This window comes from Sander lucioperca, chromosome 21 (genome assembly GCF_008315115.2).
Source record: "Sander lucioperca isolate FBNREF2018 chromosome 21, SLUC_FBN_1.2, whole genome shotgun sequence".
Classification (NCBI taxonomy): Eukaryota; Metazoa; Chordata; class Actinopteri; order Perciformes; family Percidae; genus Sander; species Sander lucioperca.
In genome coordinates, this window is record NC_050193.1 from 14,613,394 (window position 1) to 14,638,246 (window position 24,853).

Genomic DNA, 24,853 nt, shown 5'->3' on the forward strand with positions numbered 1-24,853 from the left:
TTTGTATACTTTCATGACTTCATGTAGATGTGTAGTTTGCCAGAGGATCAAATATACAAGACGGTAAAGGTGACAGAAAGAGCACATGTGAGATATTGGACTTTAAAGTCAAACTCTGGAACTCAAGTTAGAAACCACAGGCTTTCTATTCTAGAGTTTTTGGTCAGAAAGGTTTCTTTTTTTTTAGATAATTGCAACTTGCATTTTCGGATGATCAGATGCAGTGCTCCAGCAATCTTTCCTTTGCTTTCCACACCACCCTGACTGTCACGTTTTTATCCCAAAGCAGGAACATCAATTTAAGTTGTGAAAGCTGGAAAAACCCAGATATTTTACAAATATGTTTGTACCACAAATTCCATGACAGCAGCTACACCTACTTTAGATCACAGTGGGAGCCTAAACTTGTCTTAAATCTCAGGGTAATTGGTCCCATTAGAATACTATTATTGCATTTTTTTTTAATAGTCAGTAAATACAGTATGTAAAGAAGCTTGACAACACTCACTATTTCGTAATAAAACAGTCCCAATATATCTGCAGCCCAGACCACTTTACACTCCCACACATATTAACTATGACACACACTCAATATATCATCATCATCATTTTCCCTCAAACACAAAACAAATGGATCCACACCAGCTGAGCTCCCTATCAGTCCCTGAGTCATCAATAAAATCAATCAAATTGTCTTTCTCTGATTACTAACATCTAACTAACAGGCCTGCATGCACCAATCGTGTGTTTCAGTGTGTACATATGTGTGCGTGTGTGTTGCTGTATATTTGGCTAATAACCGGCTCATAGTTTCGGTCAACATTGCTGGTGACTGGTCCAATTATTTGGAATACTTAACTGTCGATTTTGCATCTTCTTTTGTCTGTATTTTAGTCTAATCTTTAACCTAGTTTCAGTTTTGCTAGTAATATTTTTTGCATTTATATTGATTGATGGCAATTCTTGTGCCGTCTCTGCTTTGTCTGTGTGTAATCTCTTGCAATAAGAGGCAGTGTTTGACATATTTCTTTTCTTTTGCATTGCTATAGCTCTAATTCTGTGTTCCTACATGTGTGTTCAAGTGTGTATCAGACTGCATGTAAGAGAGTTCATTTTTAGCTGCTGACTGTCACGTCAAGCCATGAAAAATCCCAGCTAATTATCTGTTATTCCAGGCCGATTTTTTTCAAAGGGAAAGAGCCTCTGCTGACCTCCCCCAGAAAGTCAAACATTCAGTCATGAGATGGCAAAAACGAGTGAGAAATGAATGTCGACAACACAGACAAAATTAGTAACGTACATGTCTGCTGCAGTCAGCGAGTGTCCCTTTTCCACCTCCATGATGTTTACATTGTCTTCACAGAGGAACAGAGAACTGAAACAAAAGGCGAAGAGGGTGAGGGGGAGAGGGAAGGAGGAGGAGGAGGAGGAGGAGGAGGAGGAGGAGGAGGAGGAGGAGGAACAACTCATTAGTGAAAGAGTTTAAGTGGAATGATGAGAAGAAGCTGGAGGGAAGGACAGGATGAGATAAGACAGGATTTAGAGTGGGAGAGAGACAGAGAGAGAAGGAGGGAAAGATTTTGGAAGGAAGAGAAGTGTCACTTTAAACATTCTTCACTGTGGAGAGAGGAATATCGTCTGAACCATAATCTTGGTTTATATTTAGTATCTAAGATTCACGCAGATGAAAACTGTTCCTGTTGCCCAAAAAAACTAAGTGAACTCATGTTGTAGTAGTAACCAGAATACAGACACCCTACTATTTTACCAGTCAAAAAATCCCAGCTGTTTATGAAATCACTTTATGCAAAAAAGCGCACATGCCAGACATATAAAAGAACAAATAAAGGTAGAAGCAACAGATTAAACTAAAATGCTTTCCTTCTTTCATCTTGCTTTTCTCTCTCAATGTTGGAAGTGACTCGAGCCACTCAGGGATTTTTTTGATTTTGAATTCCTTTCTTGAGAATCAGATTTTTAACTTTGTTTTAATGATTTAGTGTCTTTCCGAGGAGAATGTACTCCCACTATCCTCCATATCCTCTTCATTTCCTCCCAGTCATCAGGTTACCAATCGGTTCTTATCCCTATTTTTTTTCACAGCCTTTTTACCTCACAGTTTAAAGTTGTTAAACTTGGCTGTTATTGCTTGGGATTGTTATATATTCTTTAAAGCAATATATTGTATTGTCAAGTAAATCTTAAAATAAGCTCCAATAGCAGCTTCGTACTGGTGTCAGGGAAGTTCACCCAACCTTATTTACAGGAGTCAGTCATTTTATTATCTACCAAGCCACTTGACTTTCCAGTAAACTTTTTGAATGTCGTGCTCTGGGTGCAAATAAAGCCGAGGAAGTGTCTGAATCCAAATATGTACCTGCTCTTCAGATAAGCCTGCAGCTCTGAGTCTCAGGACACAGTACACACACACACACACACACACACACACACACTCGACTGTAAGAAGGATGCTGAAGCTGCTTTCATATGTGTCTGTGTGTGTGTGTGTACTGTTTCCTAAGACTCATAGCTGCGGGCTGCCTCAGTACTGTGGGAACCAATCATGATTCTCTCTATGTAATTATGTTTCTGGCATGTTAACTGTGTGCATGTGTGTGTGTGTGTGTGTGTCTGTATCTGTGTACGAAGGCTACTGTATCTCTATTTGTCCCCCTTGCTCACCTTCTCAGTCAACCGCTTACACACTGTACCCAAAGAGTAATACACATGTAAATTCACACACAGCACACTTTCCAAGTCTACCTTAATGAACTCTCCTCCTTACCCGTCAGCCATAAGCCAGCCATTTGACTTTAATGTTCCTTCTGAAAAACTCCCACGTCCTCAGAAAACGTCATCGTGTCTGTGATGTATAGCGATCATATCCCTGCTGCTCTGCGCCTGAGGGGCTTGTTTGTCAAATACAGATGTAACTGTCATCAAAATCCCACTTTCTTACACGCACGCTGCCCTGCTGTTGCAGCTGCTGCTGTGTGTGTCGGATTTGTGCAGGGTGGTGAGTTTAATGCAGTGATTACTACTGCATTAAATACTACCTTATTTTCTTCCTTTCACTGTGAATAAAATGTTTGCACCTGTTGCCATAATTATGACAACCCAGAAGTAATACTTTCATTTCAATACAATAGTCTTTACAGTGCAGGGGCAGGTTCATTTTAAGGATGATTCCAACTCGGAGAATTAAGCATTGTATTACCCGTAAGGTTTATCAGTGAATAATTTGCCTTTTTCATTTGTAGTTAATTCCCCTCATGTTTTGCATGTTCACATCTTAAAAAATTGGAGGAGAAATAGATGGACACTCATGCAGCATGTTTGAAATTACAATAAAAACACTTCCTGTACGAGGATATAGTCGCATGATCATGGTCACACTAGTGATGTGTTGTATCAGAAACAAAAAGGTTTAGACTGCAGACAGGGAATTGAGGCTACAAGCATCACTGCTACTTATCCACAGTAATGTATTATCTTCCAACACTGCAATGGAGAGAGAGAAGTTTGGAGGGCTGGTGGCTGCGGGGGATAAAGAGCCAGAGAAGAGTGACCATTGGCAAGTAGCAACCACACACACACACACACACACACACACACACACACACACACACACACACACACACACACAATGTCCAGCCGCAGTGATTCACAGTATCCCTCCATAATTATATTGAGCTGTTGCCCAAATACTTATCGATTGCCACTGAGCCTCTAGCGAACCTGACAACACACACACACACACACACACACACACACGCACACGCACACGCACACGCACACGCACACACACACACACACACACACACACACACACAGTCCTGTGTACAGACTTAACTGCAGTGGAGAAGGGTGGGAAGGACTCTGGTATGGTGAGAAATGGTGATGAAGAGAACCAAAAAAAGAACAATAGAGGGAAGAGAAAGAGAGAAGAGTGGAGGAAGGGAAGAGAGGGAAAAAAAGGAGGGTTGCAGGAGTGAACGAGAGGAAAATGCGGAGGCAACGGGAGAGCAAGAGGAGAGGAGGGAGAAATTGTTAAGGTTGTGGGAGAAGGGAAAGGAAAAGAGATGTTGTGACATAGACAAGTGGAGTTAACTTAAGACGCTTTACAGAGGTTCATATGACTTTCATTTACAAATGGGTGATTGTTGAAACGCTAATAATTTGTTACTAAATTTGAGATTGACTGCTGTGAGAAAGTTGTAACAGGTTTGTCGTGATCTTTTTAAAAAAGATGATGCTGTAATTGTATAATAAAAGCAGCTCTCCACACAATAAGCCTTGACCCAATTGACCATTTTTCATTCTGCAGCTGATCCAAACACCCCATGTAGTAAATAAATAGCAATTGGCAGGGCACACACACACACACACACACACACACACACACACACACACACAGAAACGAAAATTCCCACAGTTACAGTCATAGCCATACCGATGCAAAGCTGCTTAATAGCAGAGTGATGAGTGTGAATTGGCTTATGGTGTGGAGGGAGGGAGAGTAGACATAATGGTGTCAATCTGGCTGCTACACTCTCTCACACACACACACACACACACACACACACACACACACACACACTGATAAATACAGACCAACAGCTCCTCTTCCTCACTTCTTCTTCTTTAAACACAAATACACAAAGTTGAATGAATGAATGAACAAGACAGCTACTAGGCTCTTGGTACAGTATTATGATGCTTCATCAGTGAAACAGCAAAATAAAAATATCACTTTGTAAAGTATGAGTTTTCATAGTCTGTATCCTTGACGTTCCACTTCTGGGATAGCTCCGTTGCCGACGGAAATTCCTTTGTGTTGGCATTATAAACTCTGGTGGATTCATGATGACTATGGTTAAGCTTTTCTCAGATCTCTGCAGGGTAAATCCAGACAGCTAGCTAGACTATCTGTCCAATCTGAGTTTTCTGTCGCACGACTAAAACAACTTTTGAACGCACACATGTTCCACTAAACAAGTTCCTTCCCGAGGCTATTTTGCAGCGGCACCGCGGCTTTTCCCGGTGCCTAGCACCGCCCAAGACGATTGTGATTGGTTTAAAGAGAGCATGTTTTACTTCCATCCCGGAATGCTGTGTGGACTAGCCAGACCCTCCTCGGCAGCGCTGGTGGAGGAAGGTCTGGCAAGGCGAGACTAGTATTTTCATGACTGCCTCAACAAGTCTGGACTCTCTTAAGGGTGGTTTGCTCTGTGTGTATGTGTGTGTGGTTTGCAGCTGGTTTTACCAGTGGGGTTGTTCCACAGTCATCGTTCTATCCCTTATCGATTCTTGGCAGGTAGCTCTGGGCACCGGCAACTCTTCTGTCACGCTCTCCCCTCTCATTTTCTCTTTCTCTCTCTCTGCCACTGTGTTTTGGGTATCAGCTATTTGTTTTGGTCTGTGTGGTGCTTGAAATTAGACCCAGTGCTGCCTCAGCAGCTCTCCAGCCAGCAGCAGTTGCTACTTTGACAAAAAAAGAGAAAGAAATGAGGGAGTGACAGAGAGTGAGTGAGTGTGGAGCAGAGAGAGAGAAAGAGAGAGAGAGAGAGAGAGAGAGCGAGAGTGACAGAAGAGACCTTTTGTGGCCATGCGAATTATGTCTCCCAGAAGCAAAGGCAGGAGTATCGTAATGTTGTTAAACACGGCAAAAGCTCTAGGAGAGAAGGTCAAGGCTTCTGAATGTGATCTTTCTCAAATCTTAAAGGAATTTTCAGAAATTCCTTGTTATTGACACCTGTGGCCGTTAAGTGAACTGCAGTCAGCGTCCTGTTGCACATTTTCGAACTCCGTAGACGTGAGCGAGCATTTTGGGCATCGGCCAAAACAGATAAAACCACAATATCACAATATTTTTCACATGTTTTGTAGTAATGTAAGCTTACCTGGCCAATAGACCAATATTTTTCTTTTTTGTGCGTATATGGACTTTGTGTTGGGCTCTGTGTTGTAGTGGGTGCCGGTCATTTGTTGATGTTAGCAGACTCCATTTGCACACTGTTGCCGCTGTGTGTGTGTGTGTGTGTGTGTGTGTGTGTGTGTGTGTGTGTGTGTGTGTGTGTGTGTGGGGGGGGGCATAAACGCCACATCCTTTAGACTTTCCCGGAAAATCTGTCCTGAGATTTTACATAAAAATCAGTCCACAGGCTGCGAGAAAGGCGGGGAAGGTCTCAGTTTGAAGTTGTTCTAAGTTACATTACAATCTGTTCACACATTGGCAATAAAAAGTAAAGTAAAGTATGCCTAAATCTTTTTGAATACTTTTTTGAAAACATATCATATCATATGTCATATGTAACAGGGCACTAGATCAGAAAAGGCAATGGAAGGCAATGACTGACAACCTATTTCCTTGTTAAGTTGAGAGGACATGTGCCAGAAAACAAGAGAAAATAGTGAAAATGTGTATTAATGATTGAGGGGTATGGAGAGAAGGGAGTAGAGAGATGGGAGGGAGGGAGGGAGGGAGAGAGGAGGAGAGAGAAACGGGTAGCAAAGGTGTAGGAGAGGGCGTGAGGGAGAGTGCAGCTTAGCGAAAGCTGCTCTCATCCTTTGAATGGAGGGTTTGATGGAAGGTGATTCTCTAATAGGATATAGAACGGACAGATAAAGCGATCAGCTCTATCTCCCTGGGAGCATTCCAGTTGGCCATCAGGTCCCCATGCAGGGCTCGTCAAATAAAACCTCTGCTTTATTCAGAGCCCTTCCCATCAGCAGGGACTGCTCTGGTTTCCTGCCAAACTACCTAGAGCACCTGACAGAGGGATAGAGAGAGTATGACCAGGTCTGAATATACTGAAGATACAAACACAGAGGCAGTGTACAATAATCTGCATCTCTATATTCTACATGTCTATCTAAACTATGGAAGAGGGTATCATCAGCACAAATTCTAGATATCACCCATATTTCTGGTGACAAAACCATGACTGACTTTATATCAGAGGTGCATGACATGAGATATGTATATATAGTCCATACTTATTGTGATACAGTTAAAAGTATGGGTTTACAGAAGTTTGACCTCATTCACAAATTTCTAATGGAATGTTCTGAAGCCTGGAGTCTTAGCTTCCAGCTCAACGCGATCTTTTGTACTTTCAGTAATTAAAAATGCCTTAAACACACTTCCCTTTAAGCTTTTCCTGGCCAACTTTAATTCCTTTTACAAAAATAAGAGTAAGTAAATATTTCTCTGGATCTCTATGAGGAAAGCAGAAGGATGAAAAGACACAGTTGAGATTATTTTTTAACCATTAGCTTTGGCAACATAACAGCAGTACAGGGTGGATGAGATCAGCAGACAGCTACGTAGGTGAAGAGACGGATGCATAGTTAGGATTAATCAATCACTGGCAGACAGGTGCATGCTGCAGAACAAAAAGGAAGTAAAAACTAACCAAGTAAGGACAAATTGGAGCAACACAAAGAGAGACAAACTGAAAGGAGTGAGAAAAAAAATAGTATGATGAAAAAATGTATTCATTGTTGAAAGCAAGAGTGAAGAAGATGAGGAAAGGTAGGGAGGGAGAACCAGAGAGGGTGGGAGGAGAGCGGTGCTTAGTAATGTATCCTGCCAGTTTTCATTGTGTCCATATCTGAAACTGCTTCACAGAAGCAAGGAGGCTGTAATAGGATAAAGACTGTACTGCAGAGGGAGAGCGAGAAAGAGGGGAAGGGGCAATGTAGGAATGGAATAAGAGAGGGAGAAAGAGAAAAGGGACAAAGAGAGGAACAGACAGTGGTGGTTCTACATTGAATTGCACCCTGGGCGAGACCCCCTTCGAGCCCCCCCCCCCCCAAAAAAAAATAAATAAATAAAAATAAAACACACACAAGATTTCTGCTCAAACAGTTACATTTTATTATAACATTTGTTGTCATTTGTTGACAACAAATGACATGAAAAGACCAAAGCTGTCTCTCAATACTTTCCAACATTCCTAAGCCCATTTATTTCTACTGAAAACGTCAATCTTTAACATGCGTATAGGATGTGTGTTGGCAGCCTGGGGGTTAAAGAATCGATTTAAAATGTTTCAAGTCAGTCTTAAAACAATTTGTAGCAAATGAATGCACACACACACACACACACACACACACGCACACACGCACGCACGCACACACGCACACACACACACACACACACACACACACACACACACACACACACACACACACACACACACACACACACACACACATCATCCACCTGTGCCCCCGTCTGCCTGTGCGCGCATCCCGTGCATGCGCCCACGTCGCTCCTCCTTGTGAATCCTAAATAGTGCGCCGAGCCGCAGAGCTGGATGGTATCGCAGGGTGTCCGGTGCCAGACTGGAGCAAAGACCACTATAGGAGCCGTTAGAGCTGATACAACTGCCCACTGGCCTGGGAGTGCACCATCCCTTTATCACTATTAAATCACTGTTCTTTATTATCAACGTTTCATTCCTTTGAAGACATTTGGCAGGGCAGCATTGTCTTTTTTTTACCAAGTTGGATTGCTTTAGTGAACTTCTACTATCTAGCCTACTTTTAGTTCTGAACAAAGAGTCTGTTTCAGCCCCCCTCCCCTTTCCCCTTCCGCCAATTTGCCAATTCCCCACACAGTGACATGATAGATAATAGATAACCGCTTCGCGCCGCAGAGGATCTTTGAAAAAAAATGCCGCTCCGGGCGGCTGCTCTCTTCGCCCGTGCCAAAAAACGTTACTGGGGACAGACACACATGAACACAAACAGTCAGGAATTAATTATTGATTGTGTAACCAGTTTTTTAACACGCCATTGATAACTGATGTCAGGTTAGCCACTTCAGTAGCTTGTTGTAACTTTAGAATGGTTAGTTGTTGCTCTCTCCCATCTCCCTGTTATGCCTTATTTTCTGGTGTGCCTTCCAGTTTAATTTACATTGGAGGGGACTTTCCAGGGTTTTTTTGTGGAGAGGATCTGCTGTTAAATGTCACTGCATTGTTAATGCAGGATTACTCTATATCCACAACGTTCAACTTCCGGGATTGCTCCTTTGCCACCGGATGTTCGGTACCTTCTGCTTTCTTTGTGATGGAATTTTAAACTCCGGTTGATTTCTGAGAACTATGGTTAACTGCTCCTCAGATCTCTGCAGGGTAAATCCAGACAGCTAGCTAGACTATCTGTCCAATCTGAGTTTTCTGTTGCATGACTAAAACAACTTTTGAACGTACACGTTCCACCCAAACAAGTTCCTTACCGAGGCTATTTTGCAGCGGCACCGTTGCTCTGCCCGGTGCTTAGCGCCTGCCCGTGACGATTGTGATTGGTTTAAAGAAATGCCAATAAACTAGAGCACCTTTTTCTCCCATCCCGGAATGCTGTGTGGACTAGCCAGATCCTCCTCCACGGCGCTGGTGGAGGAAGGTCTGGCAATGTGAGATTAATGCAGGATAGACTGTCCAGGAGAGGTGGACAGCTCATTGTTTGAAATTGGAGAAGGAAAGTGCCGTGTGTTCGAAAATGGACCACTGTTTGGAAAATGGAGGAGAGGGTCTAGTGTTTTCAAAAGGGAACAGGGAGGTCACAGTCGGTGCGCACTGCTGTCAGCGCCTGGCTTAGTGGCGTCCACAAAGCGGTTTATACTCACAATAACATATCTAATCAGACACATTGTAAACAACAAACCATTCAGCTGCATGCCACAGCAACTTCCTTACAACAAAAAGCTTTGCACAAACCTCAGTGAAGGCCATGTGCTAAGACTCAATATTCAGCACACGGCCGTTCTGCACGTCTCATTGCGGTTTCTACTACTTCCCAGTGTTTCCTGCCTAACCCATGTGTGCATCAGTGTGTGAAGTGCCACCAGAATACATTCCTCACTTGCAGTATGTGTGTCCATCTGAGCAGCTAGATTAGGTATATACTGAGGTTAACTGCTCTCCCTCTGGGGCACTTGAGAGGTTTCTTGAACTGTCAGTCTGTCGCTGCAGGATGAAATACCAACATTTGTACTGCTCAAAACCATCTGTTATCCTGCCAACCTAATGTCCCTTCAACATCTCTATTTTTAGGATACCTGGCTGAGACTAAGGAGACACTCACATTCTGAACCGCAGTTTCACACACGCGTATGCAGCCGAAAGTGTGCAGGTGTCGGTTTGTGTGTGAGACTGACAAAGAAACACCGTCTGCTTAAACTATATAATTTAATGGACAGCAACATAGCCAAAGACAGGTGTGAGATCATTACATATTCTGCAGCCAGACTTAGGGTAATGAATGACCTCCTTGTACAAACAGATGACAATGCTCAATCACAATCCTGTTACTTATGCTGCTAACAGAGTTGATCATGCAGTTTTAATTGAATGCCCTAAGCACTGGGTGGGCACCTCTCAGAACTGAGCTGACTCTTTTTTTCTGGCTCTTTTTCTGACAGATTTTTAAAAGGTTGTCATGTGTGAGCACACATGGAGTGCTTTTTGACAGTAATTTGATTAGAACAATGAGAAAAATAGCTGCTTTAAACTAAGGGTGAGATCAAGAAAACACAAAAGAACAACATAAGAAATAATATCCACTAGTGTTTGCACAGTGGTAACCATATCCTGTGAAAAGTGCATTAGTATAGTCTTGTGCAGACTTCTCTAGCATGTGAGCCTACTTTCTCATTGCATGCTGGGACATGATTGCATGTGTAGTGTGCTCAGCCTCCAGACATTGCGGGAGGATTAAGCTGTGCACACATGCACGCACATCCACGCAAACACAGGGATCTGTGTGCAGTAATGCTAAAAATGAAGAATTAGCCTTTAGTTTTATAATTGGCTCGAATGTGCACAATATAATGAATGTGTGTGTGTGTGTGTGTGTGTGTGTGTGTGTGTGTGTGTGTGTGTGTGTGTGTGTGTGTGTGTGTGTGTGCGCGTCACTGTTTGTGCCCTATAATGACAATGCACCAGAAGGAAAATGGAAGCAGTTTGTTTTTTTCCCCTCATTTCACCTGCCTTTTACCTCTGTTTTTCTCTGACACACTTTAAGTATTTCTCTATAGCGTTACATTTATAGCGAAAATTAGTTTTCCAGGAGATTAATAAAGAGTAAAAAAATAAAGATAAGATTTAACATCACATCTTTTTAATAAATAAATAAAAAATAAGGCTGCTTCTCCCCTCAGATTGTAAGCAGCACAAAAATACCCAAAGAGCCCACGAAAGGGTAAGTTGTTTAACGTTACCAGTGAATATGTTCATTCAATTTCACATTTAAAATGTGAGAAATAAAGGCAGTGGTGGCCTAGGGATTAAGGAAGCGAGCTTGGGACCGGGAGGTCGCCCGTTCAATCCCCAGACCGGCAGCATAAAATCTGGGTGGGGATTGTGAAAGAGCAGCGCTTGTCTCTCCCTCATTACCACCACTGAGGTTCCCTTGAGCAAGGACCTTAGCTCCAACCAGTGGCGCTGCTCACTGGCCAACAGATCAGACTGTGGTTGTACTGGGTACTGGGTAGCTTCCAGGTATGAATGTATAACTGCGGGAATGTGTGAAGTCGTTGTTGCAAATGAGAAATTGTTCTCAATCGACTTGCCTGGATAAATAAAGGTTAAAAAAAAATATTCATGATTAAAGTGCACTTTATTTTAGGTTTTCATGTGAGGTACTCACACAAAAAGATGCATATAAGAATTTAGTGATAGGATGTATGTAATGGATGTTAAAGGTTAACGAGGGCCAACTATAATTCATTTTTATGAACAACATTATACGAAAGAGTAGTACAAGACAGGCATGAAAGTGGGAAATGAAAGTGAATTTAAAAGGGGAGAAGGGAGAAATATTTTCCCCTTTGGCTGATTTAGCTGTAAATATGTGAGTCACAATGTCTTTGATTTGCAAATTAGGGCAACTGTTTTTCCCACCACTGTACCCCTTGTATAGTATTCCCCAGACGCAAAGTGCAAGTGAATGTAGATGTATGCATGTGCATGCATGTTAAGTAATAGTACTGCAGTCCATAGGGGTGTGATGAGAAGATAAAAGCTCCCTATACAAATCTGTCTTATCTCTTATCTGGTCCAGCCAATCACATGCTGATCTTATCATCAACATCAACAAAGAAAGGGGAGAGAGAGAGATGGAGAGAGTGGAAGGAGTGAAGTGAGAAATGATTAGAGAAGAGAAATACCAACAGAGAGGTATGAGGCAAGGGAGAGAACAGGCAACAACAAAAAAGCAGAGAAGATGAAGAAAAAGAAAAGCAAAGATAAAAGAGAAAGACAATGGAAGGAGGATCATAGAGAAGAGGAATGAGAAAGAGGGTTTTGTAGGACTAAAATAGACCAACTCAAATGAGAAAACTAACAAACCGTATCGAGCCCTACCAGATGTCTGTGTGCTTATGTGTGCAAGTGTGTGTTAGTGTGGTTCAGTGCTGCCATTATTAGGTGATGTAAAGAGCTAATGCAGTGGTAAATAAAAGTAGCACTTACTTCATTATTCATGGTGTCTGGGGGTCACAGGCCTGCCATTGTGGGTGTATGTGTCTGTACATGTGTCTGTGAGTGTGTATGCATGTACTGTATGTTTGATTTGTGTGTGAGTGTGTGTCTGTACATGTGTCTGTGAGTGTGTATGCATGTACTGTATGTTTGATTTGTGTGAGTGTGTGTCTATCTTTAAAGAGGATTTGAAACTTTGGGAGCTACAATGTGGGTCAGCAACTCCTCTCCTCTCCTCTCCTCTCCTCTCCTCTCCTCTCCTCATTCACCCAATCACAGTTTCCTTACTTTGAATCTTAGAAGCACCTGTTAATGGTCAAGTGCTGTATAAAGACTTTTCCACACTGTCAAGAATATATTTCGGGGAGAAACACCAGATCCTTGAAATTCAGCTTCATTCCAAAAAATAGAAGTGCTGCCTTTTAAAAGCCATGTGGCTCAATCCTTGCTGTACAAACATGTTTGTGACCCAGTTGAGTCTCTCCCCCTCTGTTGTGTGAGCAGTGATCCACAGATGCTCCTCTCCACTCACGACTCGAGTCAGCTAGTATTATTGTCCTTCGTCCTAATACGAGAGACCTCAGCAAGGCCGTGTGAGGACGACCCCGATCCTCCAAGATGTTTGTCAGCCTCTAACCTGCGTCATGGATGACTCATTTTTGTTTTACGTCACACTACATGACCATTTGCACTTTCAGTATGTTCCTTACTATTAAGTGTGTATTATTTGCTGTGTTCTTTCTATTTCTCTATTTATCCACAAAAAATGTACTATGTGCTTTCTTGACACTTCTCGTCTTCATATTAATACCATACCGCACGTACGGAGCAGCTCCACTAGACAAATTGGTGGTTAAACATGGTTTGAATTGCCCAAACAAACTATATTTCATTTCTATACTAAGATGTCTATGTCCAGTGAACATACATTTGTCTCTGGACAGTACGGAAACATCAAGTAGAAACCAAGACCAAACAAAAGCCTCTAACTGCCCTGACACACCAAGCTGACCATATATGGTTAATCGTTTAAACGCTTTACGTCATCTCTCGTCACCACATCTTTTGTTAAGTTGCACCCGAATGTGTTGTCAAGGCGACAGCTGACTGCGAGCTGACCACCAGAAAACAGTATGCTCTGCCCTTGCCTGGGAAGAAGGGCTGCAACTAACAATTATTTTCATTTTCAAATACTCTGCCAATTATTATCATGATTATTACAATTAAACGATTAAGCCGTTTTGTCTCTCAGATGTCAGAAATTTGGGATAATTGTCTTCACAGTTTCCCAAAGCCATAAGGGACATATTCAAATTGTGTATTTACTGTAATGGTTCCGTTTGCTGTGGCAGGTCGCCAAATGGGCGTTACTTGGTTTTGGCTCGACTGTTTTCAACATGTTGGCCGGGTTACAAACTTTCTCATTTTACTGTTTAACAGTTCACTAAGATATGTCTTTGAGAACATTTGAAGAGAGAAATAGGCAATGCAGTAACATAATCTTGTTTCATATTTGATCAGTGCTGCCTAGTTTGACACTTTGATCAGAGTTCACGCGCCGTCATTGACACTGCGTTAGAGACTCCTTGGCTCTGATTGGCTGTTTTTCTTCGGGCGCAGTCAAAACTTCCAAATGCCTTAAGGAGGAGGCAGAGGACGTGATTTTTTCACAGATTATCTGTCTCATATACTACTATCAGGGACAGTTTCAGCAAATACAAAACCTTATTGTTATAAAAGTTACCAACTGCAGCTTCAAAACCAGAAACATATTCATTTTGCTGTCACATAAGACAAATAAAGATGGCAAATCTTCTCATTAAAGTGGCTAATTTGGTATTTTGCTCAATTCATCAATTAATCGACTAATTGTTTTAACTCTAATGAAGTAAGAAGTAAGACGTAAAAAAAGATAAACTTAACAAATGACTGTGAGTCTTATCCTTCTGTTGTAACGTAATTCAGATTGAGAATATGTTTGATGAAATATGGCGACTGGCTGGCACTGTAAAGTTTTTGTCTTTTGCTTGTGGAATAAAAAAGAAAAATCGTAGGCGAAAAATAAGGATTTACCAAATCAAATTTTTTTTTAAATTAATGATTCAATAGGATCACACAGCTCACTCTCACCCATGCTGAATCAGCATTAGAGGAGCTGAGAAGGGCCGCCTGAAGTACATGTGGTGTCACGACCCAATGTTTGCCATTGACGATTATCAAGATGTATTTGTGTTCACAAAATCTGACTGAAGTTTGTAAGATAATGTTCAGTACTCAGCATGGTTATTTCCTTATATTGCCATAAAGTCACACATACAGTATATAAGCTGAAATATACTTAAGTAGCCTAGTACTGCTTTTTGTCCTGTTGCCCCACTTTCTTTCCTGCTTACTCTCCACCTCTCTTGTTTGATCTCTCCCTTCCCTTGTTTTATCCAATCCTCCGCCCCTTTCCTGCCGTTCCCTCTCCTTCAATCTTTTCCACTCCACTTTTTTTTATCTCCCTCTTTCTCTCTCTTCATCGCTCTTTTGCCCAGAAATGTAAGTGACCCATCTGTGATAGCAAAAGGTACATTAGGCATTAGGGAGTTCCCCTCCGGCCCTGTGTGAGTTTGTGTGTAAAACTCTGGGTGTCTGTGCGTGTTGTTAACAGATATCGCCTGATGGACTCCTCTCAGGGGTGCTGTCCGTCTGCTTGGCCAATGAAATGCAGCCAATTACTCTGCAGGCCTCGCTGGCAGCCAATCAAATGGAAATGGGAAAGCTTAGAGATGATGGTGGGGTTTGGGGCGTAGCACTTATATTACACTTTGTTAATATACAGGAGAGTCGGTTGTGCATGAGCGCATGTATCTGCACACTGTGTGAGAGAACTGTTCTATTTCAATCCATCTCTCTCTCTTCCTTGTTGTAATATTAATGATGAATGTGCGAGCGTGGATGTGAGCAGATTTGAATAGAGCAGAGTACTGCAGTGAGTGCAGCAGGGAGAGAGATCCCCCATTTTTGTAAGCCTCCTTCTCTCTCATTTAAAGTAATTCAGTTGTATCAGTATTATTAAGTATTCAGTATGCTTATTTTTTCTTTCTTCTTTCTTTCTTTCTTTTTTCTGAGAGTTAGATTAAAAGATCAATATCAATGTCATGTCTGTGTGTGAAAATATGGGGCTGGAGGCAGAAGATGGTTATCCCACAGTAGCTTAGCATAAAGACTAGGGTTGGGTATTGTTAGTTTTTTTTCCGATACCGGTGCAAAAGTGGTACTTTTAAAACGGTGCCGGTGCCTAAACGGTGCCTGAACCAATTACTTTTTAAGAAAGTTAAAAAAAAAAGAAGAAAAAAAAGAAGGGTACTAAACAACAGTCGGCAACATTTAAGAACAACTTGTTTATTACTACGGCCATATGGTCAAAATTAAATGATTAATAGTAATGTAATAACTATAACTTATAATAAACAATAACTTATTTCACCAGTAAATTGCTGTTGAATGACAAAAACAACCACCAGATGGGAAAAGGGTATTTTACAATAACTTTGAATGCACCGCAAGGCTGTAGGTTACCAGTTTCAGTGAACGCACCGTCTGTGTTTTTCTGACGTCGGCATCTGCTGCGCTGCAGAGCAGACTGTTGCGTCCCGGTGTTGAAATACAGTCACACTTTACACTGTTTAATGTTAGCTGTCAGCATTTTAACTGTGTTTAATCCAGCTGCTAGCTAAAGGTAGGCTAACGTTACCTGCTGTTGAGTGTAGTGTAAAGTTTGGCACCAAAATAAGGCACCAAAATTTTCATTCTTATTCTGTCTCGTTACTACCGTTTAGGGTCGGAACCGGTGCCCTCTTGGCACCGCGTTTCGGTACCCAACCCTAATAAAGACTGTAGACAGCTAGCCTGGCTCTGTCTGAAGTGAAATGAACACATTGTATCTTTTATTACATTACATTATATGTCATTTAGCTGACACTTTTATCCAAAGCGACTTACAATTGCTATATATGTCAGCAGTCGCACGCCTCTGGAGCAACTATGGGTTAAGTGTCAGGGACACATTGGTTGATGTATCGCTGTGGGAATCGAACCCACGTCTCACACACCAAAGGCATGTGTCATATCCGCTTTTACAATAATAATAAACAATAGCAGCATCCTGAAGCCTTGTCAGTGGAGTGAAAATGCCAGGTTTGTTACCATAATGCCTGACCAAAATCAAAAACTGACCAACAGTGTCCGTGCAACTACAGCGTCAGATGCTGTATAGAAGTATAGGATGGATGCAAAAACTGTTGATCTAGAAATAGTTCCAACACGCACGCACACACACACACACACACACACACACACACACACACACACACACACACACACACACACACACACACAGACATGAGATGATCCTCTCATCTCATGCTGAAAGGAAGCAAATAAGCACATTGCCCAACTTGTTAAATGTATTCCTGTCCATTCCATGTCCATAATGTATCTCTCTCCCCCTTCTGCTTTTTTCAGTCCTTCCCCTCTTTATCTTCCTCCCTTCTTGTCTCTTTCCCCAACTTGCTCACTGACACCGCTCCTCGCCTTTTCCTCATCTATCTTCCTGCCACTCCTTCCATCCATCCCTCCCGCTCGCCCCGCTCCGTTTTCGTCCTCCTCAAAGTAGGTCTCTCGATCTCAGTGTCTGCCTGTCGGTGGCTGTGGTGATGAATCACTGACACTGCCAGTGTATTTAGTGATGACCACAACAGCTGACTGATGCATCTCTGTGGAGGAAACTATCAGCACATTATGCAGTATTGATTTGCCCCCACTTAGTTGTATGTCAGAGTGGAAGCAGGGGGTAATATGATGGGAGATGGCATGTCCTCTGTACTGTAATATGTCTTAACTTCTGGCTACATACAGTATTTCGCAAATTAAATGAAGGAACAGACTAGTTACCTTGCCACAGTAGTCAATAAAGCATTTGTTAATTATTCTACAACAATTATAAGCCAGCCATTGATAAGAACAAGAGCCAGACTGATTCTTTTACATCCTAGCAACCCAGTATATTCCTAGTGATTTATTTATAAAGGCTAAAAACACATTTCTTCCGACTACACGTTGGATAAACATAACAAAAAATTTATATATATTTCTTGAAGCTGCACTTTCATATGGCTCTTTGTAGTATTGCTTATTTAAAGCTAATGTACTTGCACTTACTACTTGTTGTCTGGAGTTTGCACCTTCAGGGTTAAAAGCACTTAATTGGAAGTCACTTTGGATAAAAGCGTCAGCTAAATGACGTGTAATGTAATGAAATAAAGTATCACTAAATGATTTATTGCTATAAATAAAGCCATTAGAACATATGGACCTCTTATAAAGAATCTATAAATTCACTTATTGTACAGATTAAACAGGTGAGCTATACCGTGTTTATTACTAAACTCTAAAGGTGCTGGTAGGCAGACTTTGGTACTTTGGGCAGAGCAAGTCTAGTTTTCCCTCTCTTCCCAGTCTTTATGCTAAGCTAAGCTAAGATATTCGTCTAGAAGATATATCAACTGGCTCTGCTAGTCGTGAAGAAAATTAGCCTCATGAGACCACCCTGATCTTGCGAGCTATCTGGCGGAGTCAGGTTAGTGATAGACAGATGGTTTATCCAATCAGCTAACCAGTATTTTCGCCCCTTCTCAAAAGTTCTCCAACGCAAAGTTCCCAGATGGATATTCCGAGCAAATGCGAGGCAATCCATCTGGTGGAGTCAGGTTAGGAGCTTCTTAATGAAGGGACAGATATGAGAAGTATGGCTGCACAGTATATCGTTTTGTTTAATTTTTTTTATCGTCATCGCGATATTAATTTGCGCAATATTTCATTTTTTTAAGGGTTGCCTTTTATATTTAATTCAATGGTCAATTTGTTTAATAAAAGAATGTTGGAAAAGATTTCATTTCATTTGTTTTAAAATCAACAAGCAATTTGTTGTATTTTAGCAAAACTGAGTTCACTTTAATATCTAGTTTGTTTATCGCAAATATTATCGTACCGCATATTTTTTTCATACCGTGCACTCCTAATGAGAAGGTATCTATACCGAATTAATATTATTAATATTATTTGAGTATTTTCTGAAATATTGAACTATTCCTTTAACAGTGAAAGTGTTTTTTTTAGTATTCCTAATTGTAGTTTGTAGGTTGTAGTTGAAAACCAGAGTGCCTGGGGCCTTTCTGACTGGAGCCTTTTAAACTGCTTTCGAAAAAGCTGATACTGCTGGATGATTTCAAATTATTAACCACCTAGTTAGCAATCCCCTCTCACCATCTGAGGACGGCTGGTTGAGCCAGCGAAGTGAGTCCCACTGTGCACAATTTGCTTTGATTTGCAGTTTCTGCAAGCATGTGACGGACATAGCGACGTGCAAATAAGTTCAAAATGTTCACAATATGCCGTAATGACACAGCAGCACAATGTAAAACAGATGTAGGAACTGTGTCATCAGAAAGATGATAAGATTTAGCCGCTCGATGGTGTTTTAAGCCCTCAACGTCTCCTTCCAGGCAGCGCTGCATCCGTTGACTTCAAGGCACCTAATCCTAACCCTAACCATAACCATAACCATTGCCTAATTGACTTCAAGGCAGCGCTGCGACCGTTGACTTCAAGGCACCTACCCTAACCATAACCATTGCCTAATCCTAGTGCCTTCCAGGCAGCGCTGCCTGGAAGGAGACGTTGGGGGCTTATAACGATTTAGATAAACGATTTAGCCTCCAGTGAACTCTCGGTGAACAAAATCTCAAGTTGAATTTTGGAACATATGGTCCAGGCAATCTGCTAAACAGCAAAAATATGTGCGGTGGTGTTGACCTGGCGAAGCTAATTTGCACTGAACTGAAGTAATATTTTCCCTCATTTAATTTATTTTCATTGTTCTTATTGACATTGCTCCATTCTCTTTTTTGCCCATGTGTATGGCAGCTGAATGATCAAACTCAGTCTCTCATTGTTGTGCGGTGCAGGAGCTTCAGCAAACCACTATGATGTTGTTCCTGTAAACATGACATTAAGATGGAAATTATTTCACACCAGGACTCATGCGCCCTCACGCTACCTCAGCCTTTTTTTTCTGGGCTGCTTTACGACTCCATAAATGTAGGTATAGGTGCTTTTGTTCCTGTGTAAATCTGGCCTTTAAGGCCTTTGATTTTCTTGTTTTTCCTGGGCAGTGGGTGTTCTTCCATTCTGTTTGAGCTGAGGTTTATATTATGTTCATTGTGTCTTTGGAATGAACTCGGCATGATAGACAGCCCTCTGGCACAGATACACACACACACACACACACACACACACACACACACACACACACACACACACACACACACACACACACACACACACACACACACACACACACACACACACACACACACACACACACACACACACACACTGAATCCCTTTCACTTTGAGTATAGAGTGCATGTTTTACAGCGTGAGCACAAGCATTTATTTGTGCGTTTGGAGTATTTGTGACTTCATGCATGTTTGTGTGTCAGGGTACATGATCCCTTCTAATAAACAGCTTCTCAGATTAGGTTCCCGATTTCATCTCTCTACATCCCATTGCCTTGCACTGAATCTTAAATGCTTCAGTCTTTATAACCCTTTAAGGCGGCTGCACACTGAGTGCCTCCATTTAGGATTACTACATGCAATACTTAAAGAAAAGAAAGAAAACACATTTCAACAAGTAATTCTGACAAAGAGGTCTCTTTTCGAAATATTACTTATGTATTCAATAGAGCACTACCGTGTTGAAGATTGAGCTGTGCAGCGACTGCTAATTCAGTCCTATTTTATTGTGATTAGCACCCCTGCTCATCCTCTCTTTTGTGTTCATTGAAAAGCCATGCTGAAGTGTGAGGTGGGAGAGATGGCGAGAAAGGCAAGAGAAAGGAAGTAGGAACAGATAATTGAAAGCTACGAAAGAAGGAAGGAGGTTAGAAAAAGAAATAATGGGGACAGGCAGAATGAAATAAGAAGGAAAAAATGGAGGAAGGACTGCATGAAGGAAGGAAAAGGATGCAATTAGGAAAGCATGATTGGTAGGACATGCAGAGTATATTTGTGATGGTTATGGCTGTTGATGATGGCAATATTGACAGTGAAGACAATTTCCATAATGATGACTCTATTATGACTGTGGATGCTGTAATGATGATACCAAAAAGTTGTGTGCATGTGACAGGTGTGAAATGCAACAATTATGTTAAAGTCTAGTGAAGGCAGTAATGCACAGATAAATAACAAGTGGGGCTGTGGAGAAAAAGAGTACAGTAATTGGATTACCAAGAATGGAGTGGTTTAAAGGGAGAGTAGTATTCCTCACCTTTTTATCACTCCTACTGTATGTGTAAGCACTTGTTACAACTTGGAACATGTTGTGACCACTTAAGAGTGTTTTATTCTTGCTTTTTTTATAATAATAAAATTATCAATATAGCAATCCTGAAAAAAAAACAATAACAAAACTAAGCAAAATAATTGGTGTAGCAGAAATATATATTTGTCTCTGCTTTCCTTTAATATTATTTATCTCCCGACCCCTCAGATTTATCTTGTGACCCCTTGTGGGGGTATTGACCCTCAGGCTGGGAGCCTCTTTGTTACATCCAAACAAAATCTGACAGCCCATATCTCTGGATATTAATTAGTCATATTTGGTCGTTTCTTTTTTATCAATATGGCTTTTGGATAAATTGTGAAGTTACATGTATACTCCCAGCACTGATAACAGCTATTCCGGTTTAGTTGTAAGGTTAGGTCCTGGAAGAGTGTAGCAGAATACTGGCCTTATTAGAAGAGATAGGAAGTGGGTGGGAGAGGGCAAGATGTATAGAAGGAGGCGAGAAAAGACAGAGCCCCTGGACAGAGAGTTAATGGAAAGAAAGGGAGACAGAGAGAGGAAGATATTGGACTTATTAGAGAATAGAGTGAGTGGGAGAAGAGGGCAAACAGAGAGAGACAAAGATAGAGACCGAGCGAGAGGGATGATGTTATTTTGTCAGTGTTTCCCCGTGGGGGCTCGACTGCTTGTTAAAAAGTCCTATACCACAGCAATAACACACATATACACACACACACACAAGTATCACACACACAGACACACACACACACACACACACACACACACACACACACACAGACAGACACTGCTCCTTAGTGGTAAACTTTGAATAGGTCTCTTTCTCCCTTTGTGTGTGTTATCTACTAAAATGGACTGCAATGCTTCATGCCAAATATATTCTTTTATGACGTCAAATACAGCCATGTTTAATAATATGTGTGTGCTTGTGTGTGCTTGTGTGTGTGTGTGTGTGTGTGTGTGTGTGTGTGTGTGTGTGTGTGTGTGTGTGTGTGTGTGTGTGTGTTTGTGTGTAGCGCCTATTGCAGTTGAAGGCTACTGGTTCCCTGTAATTATTATCAAACACAAACAAAGGATATCTGCTCCCCTCATTTCACACAAAGCAGTTTATTAACACATCCACAACCCACTTCAAGAACACACACTCATATTCACAGTGCAATCTGTTTATTGCTTTAAAAATACTGGAATCGACCGAATACACTTCCACAGTGTCATAAGAGTCTGTCAGAGCCATTTACAAAGGGATGCAGTAAACTCGCATAATGTGTAAGTAAAAAGACACTACCAAAGCAATGTTGTTAGCACACTGATATTGCTCTCTGGTAATAATGAGATGGAAAGAAAAACACAAGGAGACTTGCTTCTTGTACAGGTTCGTTAAATTGTTATTGTAAACATGGCGAGCATTTCTGGCCTTCACTGTTCTTGCTGTTTGTCTCTATAAAGGCTTTTTGGTATGGCGTTATATATGTGTCACATTCCTGAGCGAGTAATTGTATGTTTTGAGCACAGAGAACTATATTTTGCAAGCGCATTACATTGCATTTTGAACAGAAATGTACACTCGCGAAAAATAATTCAGTTTGAGTAAACAAAAACCTATTTCGTGCAGAATAAATGTATTTGCATGTCTTTCTCTGCTCGCAGGTAGACGCTGCTGCGCTCCGGTCATGTCTCCCTCGCTCTCAACCTCTTCTCTCTACGCGCTCAACTCTAGACACGCTCGCTCAGATTTTCACAGCGTTACAAGTGTGCCACAAAACCAACCAATCGCAGAATCAAAAGGTCAATTCTGATTGGCTGTTCATCTCCAATTAGATCGCAAGTAGCAGGAAAGACATCTACAGGGAAACAGTCTTTGACGCAACACCTGCCGTGATGCCCCAGCAAGGGGTATCTCTGCTGTAGCCAGTGGGTACTTGGAAAGATTGTGGAGTAGCTTAACTAATTAAAATAATTGAATTATGATTGATTTAAAACAATATATCAGCTAAAATAGCTCAACACATGTTTAAACATATAGCGAAGTAATCAATGGTAGAAATAAACAGCTAACAGTGGCCTACTGACTTAACTAACAGTTGAAATGATTAGCTAAAAGTAATGGATGAATTTTGAAACATTAACCACACTTCAAGTAAAAGGCCTAACTAGCTAGTAGAATTTCTGACCAAACCAACCTAAATGTTTACAGTTCAATTGCATGAAAATGTAAGAATATTCACTTTAATATGATAAATAGTGTGAATACATTGGGAATTGATAGGGCGGGGTATGTGAGTTTATATGACAGGGCTGTGGGGGAACCTCAGACCAGAAGGGTTGGAAAGCACTGATCTACAGTATTTTATATTATTGACCGACCGGTATATTACAGACATGCCTTAATAGTTGTGTTAATCACAATACCGTTGTTTGAATTACATATCTGTATCTTACGTATCTTAGTGTGTGACTAACGTCATCCTTCACAAGCAATCTAACATTAGCCCAGCATGGATAAAGTCTATGCATCCAACGTATTCATCCGAACACACCTAAAATGTCACAATCCAGCCACTTGTAAGAAGTTTGTAATACTGGTTACATAGTTATCGTGTTTTATTAACCTTAATTCTGTTTGCCAAGGCTATATATTTTATTGGCTTGCAAAGTAGCTATCCGATGCTAACGCTAACGTTAGCTAGCTAATTTATGTCAAAAAGCAGTAGCTAACTAATGTTACTGCCAAGATATGGTTTCATTGTAAGACAGTGTCAACACATGACAACACTTGAGTCTTACAACACCTCTCTGGTCTCTAGTGAAATCATATCTTGGCAGTAGTTAGCTAACGTTTCTGCTTTTTGAGATAAATTAGCGTTAGCAACGGATAGCTCCTTCGCAAGCTAATATAGCAACATAATTCAGGTTAATAAAATACGGTAATGTAACCAAAGTATTAAAAACTACTTAGCTACATGTGGCTATAGTGTGACAGGTCTGCTGCTGTTCAGTCTCGCATTGCGAGACCTAGCTAACTTAGCTAGTTACAGTGCTGCGAGGCCTGTTCAGATGGCATGTCGGCTGCAGTGTGTGAACTAGATTGCTTGTGAAGGATGAGTCAAACTAACGTTAAACACACAAGGAGATATAAGTCAAAGAAAACAACGGCATTATAGTACACACAAATATTAAGACATTTCTGTGATATGAGTCAATAAAACAAAATACTGACCGAAATGTGTTTTAATCCAGTAACATTAGTCGAACAGCTCCACTGTAGTCAGTATTTGCTGTACCAACAGGTGTAAACTGAAAAAGACTGTTCCTCCTAGATTTTTGTTTCCTGCTACTTGCGATCTAATTGGAGACGAACAGCCAATCAGAATTGACCTTTTGATTCTGCGATTGGTTGGTTTTGTGGCACACTTGTAACGCTGTGAAAATCTGAGCGAGCGTGTCTAGAGTTGAGCGCGTAGAGAGAAGAGGTTGAGAGCGAGGGAGACATGACCGGAGCGCAGCAGCGTCTACCTGCGAGCAGAGAAAGACATGCAAATACATTTATTGCGCACGAAATAGGTTTTTGTTTACTCAAACTGCATTGTTTTTTGCGAGTGTACATTTCTGTTCAAAATGCAATGTAATGCGCTTGCAAAATATAGTTCTCTGTGCTCAAAACATACAATTACTCGCTCAGGAATGTGACACATATATAACGCCATATTTTGGCTGCATTTAGCATATCTGAGATAAAGTCTATTTCCATGTGATGTCATTGGCTTACATTATATTGTTTTAGCCTCAGGTTTGAATTATGAAATTGGTTTTAAAGGGGATCATAAAACAATGATTTCAGAAGGTTTTCTCAGCATGTAATGCTTCCGTTAAAGTGGAAGTAATTTATTAGGTGTATTTCAATCAGGAGAGACTTCGTTGCAGATATGCAAACGTTTATTAG

General features: G+C 41.1%; 1 protein-coding gene and 1 long non-coding RNA gene across 2 annotated transcripts in view; both read left to right on the forward strand.

Annotated features, from left to right (window-relative positions):
• Positions 1-24,853, forward strand: part of grin2aa (glutamate receptor, ionotropic, N-methyl D-aspartate 2A, a) — a 158,216-nt gene that overhangs the window by 64,664 nt on the left and 68,699 nt on the right. The gene's annotated exons all lie outside the window — the stretch shown is intronic.
• On the forward strand, positions 1,686-14,078 carry LOC116065393. The gene is made up of 3 exons (XR_004108724.2): positions 1,686-1,699; positions 2,353-2,355; positions 13,957-14,078. It is a non-coding gene; the product is annotated as an uncharacterized LOC116065393 (long non-coding RNA).